General features: G+C 36.3%; 1 long non-coding RNA gene across 1 annotated transcript; it reads right to left on the bottom strand.

The window, feature by feature from the left end:
- Positions 1-6,531: 6,531 nt before the first annotated feature.
- LOC146440128 (uncharacterized) lies at positions 6,532-8,014 on the bottom strand. The gene is made up of 2 exons (XR_014851359.1): positions 7,840-8,014; positions 6,532-6,653 (listed from the first exon to the last, which is right to left on the bottom strand). It is a non-coding gene; the product is annotated as an uncharacterized LOC146440128 (long non-coding RNA).
- Positions 8,015-8,766: the final 752 nt, after the last annotated feature.

The following is an 8,766-nucleotide window of genomic DNA, read 5'->3' on the forward strand; positions in this document are numbered from 1 at the left end:
TTAATTGAAATAAGACTTCGTATAGTGAATTATTTAATGTCTGTTATCTGAAAAGTACATATAGAGATAACAAGTCAGCCTCGGTTTTTGGGACTATGCTCATTTATTTTAGTGCTGGTGTAAGTTCTGGGAGCCACAGAGGATGAATTGTTGGGTTCAACCCTGGAATACTGAGTATTTTGACTATGTTTAAAACCAGAGTCTATTGGTTATTTAACTCTGTAAAATTATATTTTTCTTTTCAAAATTAATATATGACAGATAGAAAGATAAATATTCAGAAAAGGGAAAACAAACTTTAGCTAGGTTGAGGGAAGATAAAACATGTTCATGGCAAGAAAGGGAAAAATTATATAGCTTATAAATAAAATAATGCAACCTAAAATTGTCACATAGTCAAGGCTTTCAGGCATAATCAAGGCAATATCATGCTGGATGCTGCACAAACACATGATGTTTAGAGACTTTACTTCAAATAATTTATCATCTCTGTTTTCAATCCTGAAACCTTTTTTTTGCAAATTTTTCCTGGACTTCAGAGAGCCTCTTGGTCAGGCCTTAGCACTGATAGAGTCTATATGTAAGTATTACTGCAGGACCCTGCATCTTCACACATGAATTCCATGATGAAGCCCAGTTTGAAACAGGAGTCACAGATGTGCACTACCAGTAAACTGGCATGAAGCAAAAATGGTTAAAAATCTCTAAGTCCATAAATTGGACAGTTCACAAACAGCTTAAAAGGTTTTTTAAAAGGTCTATCTATTGCTAGCAATTATTGCTTGGGTAAGGATTTATCAACCAGGAATTCTCATTAAATTCCTTCTTTTCTTTGACTACACAGCAATATTTTCCCCTAATTTCCATTTTTCATTCTGAAAATGTATTCAATATGTATAGAATTCCTTTAAACACTTTCTCTCCAGTAGTGAGAGAATACCCATCTTCCACTAGTCCTAAGACACAAATACATTAAGATTTTTCTTACATTATACGTTCAGCAGCAAAACAAACCATATGCAGAGTAAACAAGTAAAAAGGAAAGACTGAATAGATAATTTTCAAAACTTTTATGCTCCCCCTTCCTTTCCTCCCTCACAAGTACAGGACTCACACCATGCTCTCAAACCGTCTATCTTCTAACTTTGGTTCACTGCTGAAAGAATATTCCAGGTGAAGAGCTGAAAAAAGAAAAATTGCATAATGACCTGAACACCAAAGGTGCAAACATGTGTAATGGACAAGAAATATAATTGAATCAGGAATTACTTCAAGAATGTCCTGGCTGCTACAGGGTAGGTCAAACAATATGGTCACATTAGCTCCTTCAGGGTCATATGTTGTTAAACTAGGAATTTGCCATGAGTTACATCTTAGAATAATAGAAGCATAGAATTGTTAATGTTGGAAAATACCTCTAAGATCATCAAGTCCAACCATTAGCCTAGCATACCACCATGTATCTAATGAACAGGACTGTTCATTAACTGGTGTCTTTCCTGTCATTTACTGGTGTTTTTTCCAGCCATTTACTGTTGGTGTTCCATAAAAGAAGGCCTCTTCCTCTTCCCTTGAGGGGATTGTTGCAAGAAGGAAATTTAACTTCACAGGAGCTGAGTTCTAGAACTGATCAATACAACTTTTCTTAATTTCATCCTCAATTTCTATACCCTGTTCATTGAAGTGTGTAATTCTCATCTTTTCCTGTACACTGTTCAAGTATATATAAATTGTTATTATGCCTCTGTAGAGTTTTGGCTATCACGTAGCCAAGTGATATAAGTCTAGTCTTCCCCTTTCTCTCTGCCACTTCTATGATGTTTTTATTGCATTTTTTGTGTTACTCTGACTTGTTGAGACCTTCAGGACACTGACTTTCCCAGAGCGAAACATACTACACCATGCCCAGTATGTCACAAATACTACAGAGTTCTTCAGCTGCCCTGTATTATTTCCTCATATACATCAGGTAATTTCCAGGTCTCTGCAACCACTTTCACAGAATTTGGCTGTCCATGTCATAGGGATTTCCATCTTGGATCAATACTCCCATCCTCATAAACAAAGAGCAAAGATACTTACATTTAATTTTATGGCTCCAGGCTATGGATAAAGAACTCCTAAAATCTGGCATTTAAAATTCCTCTGCAGGTGAACGCATTTATAAAATTTGACAGACATTTTCTTATCCATTGAATTAATTCAGGGCAATATTGCAGTATCTTTTTCAACACTGTTCAGATTCATTTCAAATTTGAGAGAATTACAGGAACCCCTATACCACCAGTGCAAATTTTAACTATGACTCAGCATTTCTCATTTCCATTAAATTTCCACTCCTATAAGCCACTGATGACATTATCCCTCTTTATTTCTACTGTCCTTTTAGTATTAATACATCAGTTCAATAAAATACATAAATTATTAGAGAACTTAAAATTTGCATCACAATCTTTGATAGAGATTTTCCCACAGTTTCATATTATTTTAAAGTGTTCTCACTTGTACATTATTTGGACTTTTGACTTTCAAATATTTGAATACTTCCACTGAAATAAATACCCATGCCAAGAAATGTAAAATTAAGTCTAGTATCCTACAGATAGATATACCTCTCAGGTTTGAACTGCAACATGGCTTCTTTAAAGCTTTTCAATAAAGAATGCTCTAATACACAAATATTCCTTCAAAACTTCTCAAAGCACCTCTCCTCTTTGAACATCTTCATTCATGAAACTTGTAGAAAATTACCTCAAAGTTTTGCCTCTTCTCAAATTTGGTTGAAATGGGACATTAGATTCAAAAGCTTCTGAAGGATGAAACAAATACGTTCTATCCAAGGGTAATTATTTCGAGGAATCTACTGTTCAATAGAAGTGAAATTATATTTTAGAAGAATTATATAAAAAAATAAAAGGTAAGAACTTCTAATGAGGAAACTGATGATTAATAGATGAGTCTGCTGACACCTATACATAATGGGGAAAATATATTTTGTCTCACAGGAAATTGAAAAAAGTAATCAAATTTCTCAAATTTGAAAACTTTTTACTAATGACAGGTTTCCAATATTGTTTTGCAGACATTACTGACTGCTCATACTTCAGGCTTTAACTCAGATATGTATTCCTTGTACAAAAGAGTTACTTGGGATACTGCTGTGCAAACAGAAACAATCTCTGCTGCCTAAAATAGACTGGGGTCACTTAAGCTGCATCAGCTTGTTAAGTCAGACATTTCTTAATAAAGGCTGCAAATTCAATTTCAACCCTCTTAACAGCCTATATAACATACACGCTGGCAAAAAAATAGAAAAAAAAAGAAATAGTAGGTGTTAAGAAATACCATTTATTTATAATGAGGAAAACCCCAAACAACAAAACCAAGCCTCAAAACCTGGTCCCCAAGCTGTATTATACTAATTATCTAAAATATCTGTTCTGCAGTGGTTTTCAGTTTTCTAATGCTCTTAAAAGTCCTTTGCTTGCACTGAATAGCTGTGCAAAACCCTGAGTCATTTCATCTTGGAAAGATGTTTACCCAGCGGTTTAAGGTAGTCTTATTGCTGTGAGATATCTGAAGACATTAAATCTGAGAGACATCATATGAGATCAAGTCTGTGCCTTTTTGCTTGGAGACACCTTCTGTGCTGCAACCACTCTGTATTTATGGAGGTGTACATCACAAAATAGGCATTTCTCAGTATTTTTCATTTTAGCAAATGGCATTATCATCAGACAACTAGTGGCTGGAGTCAGACAAACTCAAGCACTTTGAGGTGGAAATTTAGACTTTTGTGCTTGTACGCTACCCAGCAAAATGCAGTGCATCCTGACTGAAGATACCACAATATAAAATAAAACACATATAAACCACTTCCTTAAACAGTTCCACTTTACATTGTCTCTCAGGTTCTTTTTCATCTAGACTGTGGATTGGTAAAAGTACTTTGGATCAGTGAGCTAATGTAAAAGCACATATTTGATGCCTATTCTCATTTTACAGTCTAATCCTAGGCCATGAATGGAAGAATGGAACTGCCTTATGAAACATCCTGATATGTGCATAGCAGGAGCAACCAGCCTTCACAAAGTCCCCTGTGAAGAAAACACTGCATGTGTCCAGCCAGATCTAATCATACCAGCATATGGTGCTCCGTCAAGAAAACTTTTGCACAAAACCTGTCTGCTATATTTTTCGATAGCAATCAAGTACAAGAGCAGCATTAGCACTTTCTGGATGCTTATTTTCCACTGCCTTTGATATCCTGGACACAGTGAATGAAAACAGAGGAAAAAAGTTGATAACAAATATCAAAAGCAAACTCTATTACATATTAGAAATCACAGAAATTTAGGTCTGAAAGTGTCACAAAATGGGGATCTGTTGATAAAAAGAATTCAGCATGTCAAGATCAGCCCTGAAAGATATTTGGGTAACCTACTTCAAAATTTTTCCAACAGAAATGTGAAAGAAAGAGTAATATAATAGAGCTTGTCTTGCTTTGGACAGAAGCCATTCTTGAGTACAGGTTTTGAGAAACAATTTAATTGCTGTCTTCTTGCTCAAGTGACAGCTCCTGCCTTTGCAACAGCTTTTAACAGACTGAAAGAGTTAATGAGTTTCTGTTAAGAGATTATTTATATCCACATACATATATATCTCATTAAACACTAAATATTCTTCACTAAACACATCCAGGTAAAGCATGAGTCGGGCACCTAAATGGGAGGGAGTGATCTCCACTCCCCATTTCTACACTGCATTCTGCTCTCTCTTACAGGTCATATTTTCTACCATGTTTGTATTTGTTGTTGTCCTCTGGATTCTCTTTAATGGTGTGTTACCCTGTAGTAGCCCAGCTGATCCCACATAGATCCCATACTTCCAGTGCTTTACATATGCTATTTATTTAATGCACCACAGAATAAGCTTTGATTTTTCAACAGCAGCCAACTTAAATTATTGTCAACTTGAATTTGCTGTCCATGGTGCTTTCTGTTTCCTTTTCTGTGTTGTCCCAACCTACTGAGAAGAAAGGTGGAAAAGGTATTATTCTGACACAGGGATCAGTGGGTGGGATGAGATATTGTGAAGAAGGAGTGATACTGAGATGACAATATAAAATCAAAGCTAAATTAGAAGCTTGACTATTTACTTCACCAAAACCAGGAGATATTATGTCGGAGAAAAACTGCGTATCTCATGCAGTGCTTAGTGTCAAAGGCTTTATACTCTCTTTGAATTGTGTCTTTATGCATATTTGCATGAAACTACTTGTTAAGTTTTATTACCATATTGAATAATAGAGTCCAGAGCTGGTAGGAACCAAATGACGTATCTAGTCCCAATGAAGTGTCTATTATCTCCGACAGATATTTGTCAGACCAGTTCATAAACAAGCAGTCCCAGTGCTTTCAATATGCCTGACAAAAATAATGAAACACTAATATTTAGCCTGAAAATTTCCTGTGATTTAAGACTGTTTTATATTTTCCTACTCCCAGTAGCCCATAGCACAGCTTATTCTCTTTCTACTTTCAAGTATTTTAAATATTTGATATTTGTCATGTCTCCCCAGCACATTTACTTTCCTATAGTAACACAACACTGTTGACTCATGCTCAACCTAAGTACCACTGTCCATTCCTCACACTACGTTTTAGATAAGAAATACCATCTAAATAAAGTAGTACTTTGAAATTGTCCCTGAACTGCATCCTAATTTTCTCAGACTATTTTCCACATCAGTATTAAACCTCTCTTGGGTGTATTTCAGTCCTCCCAGCTTTAAATTTTCTGTAAACATAAAATAAGTGTAATCAATATTGAGAAACATACCTCATGGATCTACATATCTGGAAACCATTGCATTCAGGATATTTTCTGCCATTTGAGATCAGTGTGAGACAAGAGTAGTCACACCAAGCACATTTACTCATAAAGACTGGAGAAGCGATTCATGTAAGCAACAGTGCCCCTAAGCAATTCTAATTTATGTATCTTACCTTTACAGAACATGGCAGAAATCCACACTTCCCCACCTTCAACAGTATGCACATCCATATGCAAGCCTAGCCTTAACTATGCTCTTAAATCTCTTTTGTGCAGGTGTTTAGGAATGTTGAATATTTTGTATTTTATTAAAGTTCAAGTTTCATAATTAGGCCACTGTTTCCAAATACAATCCAGCTAATTTCTTGTTGCTTTAATCAAATAGGTAGGTATTTGTTCAAAAGGCATGCTAATAAATCAGTAAGGCCTTTCCTGTGTCTTCCCCAAACCAAGGTCCATTCCATGCTGCACAGTTTAAGGCTTCTATTCATCTCTCTAACCATACACACAAAACCCAGCCATCTGAAAATGTGCTGTTTAGTCCTCCAATGCAGTTTTTCAGTTTGCACTTACCCTTTACAAGTTTCTATATAATCATCCCAGAATGCTTTAACTTTTCATTCTGTGAGATAACCATGGAGATCTGAAGGGGCTGACGTTTCTCAGCAAGGGGGAGTAAGGCAATGCTGCCGAGTCTTTGTAGAAAAAGTAATCCAAAACTAATCCCGTTTATTGAAGCAATAGTTGTTCTACAGCCTTCACCAGTCAACATTGTTCAGAATTTTTAGAAGCTTTTTTTTCGTAACCTGGATGCAGTTCTAAGAAAAAAAAAAAACAGAAAAATGAACATTTAATTGTTGAGAACAGTGAGCAACATGATCAGCTATGTCAGAAAAACTGCAACAGCAGCTTCATGTGTTGCTCCCAGGCGTGTTAAAGTGAGCTAATTATAGCAATCCTTATGTATTCTCAGAACATGTGTTCATTCTTTATGAAATTGCAGGATATCTTAGTAGAGGGATTTCATGTAAATTATTTACGATTAATCCTGTGGCTTTGCTTGGCTTATGTCCACTCTCAGTGAAAGAACTTTAAACTTCTTAAGTGGAAGCACAATGTGAAATATTAAGGAGAAATATTTATATATACATTCTCTTTCTATCTATGGATTTCAGACATGAGATAAAAGGTTTCTATTGTTGATTATTTCAGTTCTCTTGGTACTACTGCAAAGCACTCACTGCCAAGCTTGAAGCTACAGATTGGGGATTTCAAACTGACAGGGAAATGCTCCAAACTAGCAGTCTCCTTTTGATTTGCCAAAACGTCTTCTGAGCTAGCAACAGCAGTATTCTTCTGGTATGAAAAAGATCAAATATAATGAATCACACTCGTCACCCTCTAGAGAAACAACTACATTGCTCTATTAAATAAAAGCAGTTTGTATAAGGTAATGATTTCAGGAGTCCACAATGGAGTCCTATCTATATTATGCATCACTTAAAGTTTTGCTCCAGGTAAAGGAGATGTTAGCTGACAGCACAGCCAAGTTTATATTCAAAACCAGCAAACTTCTCACAGTCTTTTTTTAATGGATGCACTCAGATACAGAACTTGCAATGCTGTCCAGCCAGTTATCTTTAGAGTATGGTTAAAATGAAAATTAATTCAGTAGCTGCTCAAGTAATTTCCATTACCCTGTTTAATGCTCCCTATTATAGACAAATCTTCTTTATGGAACCATACAGTGACAGATTGGCTTTCCTTATTATCAGGTATCTAGCAAGTGAGCCTCATCAAACAACTCTGGCAACTATAAATAATGTTCTTGTTCCCCTGGATACAGCCTTGTGTCCTTTGCAATTTTACCTTCCTTTGTCTTTTATAAGACAAATTACCAAATAGCAGAATTTGAACTTATCCACCAGATTCAAGGTTGTTTATTGTCTTCGATGAACACATTTACTATTTCTTACGGCTACCATATTAAAGTAATTTTGTCACCTGAACTCCTTCACTGGGAGACAATGCCCAGGGCACAGCACTTATGGTTGTTGGCTGTCTTTTGTAACATGTCTGCTTTTCTTCCTCGAAGTCTGGAAACTCCTCCTCCATCAGGTGCATAAAGCAACATATAACCAGTTATTATACTTTCAAAGCTACAGCAGGAGTGTAGTGCTTTAGGTAAAACAGCTGTTGACCAACAAGAACATATATATCACAATTCGTTGTGCTGTTTGATCCAAAACAACTGTGTTCAGACATTCTGAATGCAAGGGCAGGTGAAGAAGGCCTTGCAGTGTCTGCGCCAGGCAGCAGTTCACTACTCATAGCCTTGCAAACACAGTAGAGATTAGAATTGTTTATGATTCAACCAAAGAGCAGCCAAAATGAAAGCATATTTTCTGAGAAAACCAAATGGATTTTGCTGACTATCCTGGACATCCGGGGGGTGCTCATTTAATGAAGTCACAAGAAAAGAATAGTTTTGAAGTGAGCATACTACATACACAGCACTACATTACATTGCATGCTACTACATTAACATTGCTGAGCATACTACATACATTAACCATGCAACAGGCACTTTTAATGCACACCTGACATTCAGAAATATATTCCCAATATATTCAGAAAAATATTCCACTCTGAGTTGACAAGGTATGACTAACCTAGGAATTATGACAGGAAACAATAAGGGAAGAATTCATGTTGCCCACTTCAACAGCTTACAAATCCAGACTAGGCTTCCACTACAGTAAATATGGAGGGATAAATAAGATTCTCAGAGATTATTTCAGAGGATTCAAGGTAGGCAGCAGTGGAAGTCCTCTGGAGGGCGACCAGAGCACTACCTTCCTGCTTACCTTAGCTGCTCTAAATTGTTCCCTGGTGTCAACTCTACTCTGCTGATTACAAACAGTGCCTAGA

Source organism: Lichenostomus cassidix, chromosome 3, assembly GCF_008360975.1.
Source record: "Lichenostomus cassidix isolate B80296 chromosome 3, HeHo_3.0, whole genome shotgun sequence".
Lineage (NCBI taxonomy): Eukaryota > Metazoa > Chordata > Aves > Passeriformes > Meliphagidae > Lichenostomus > Lichenostomus cassidix.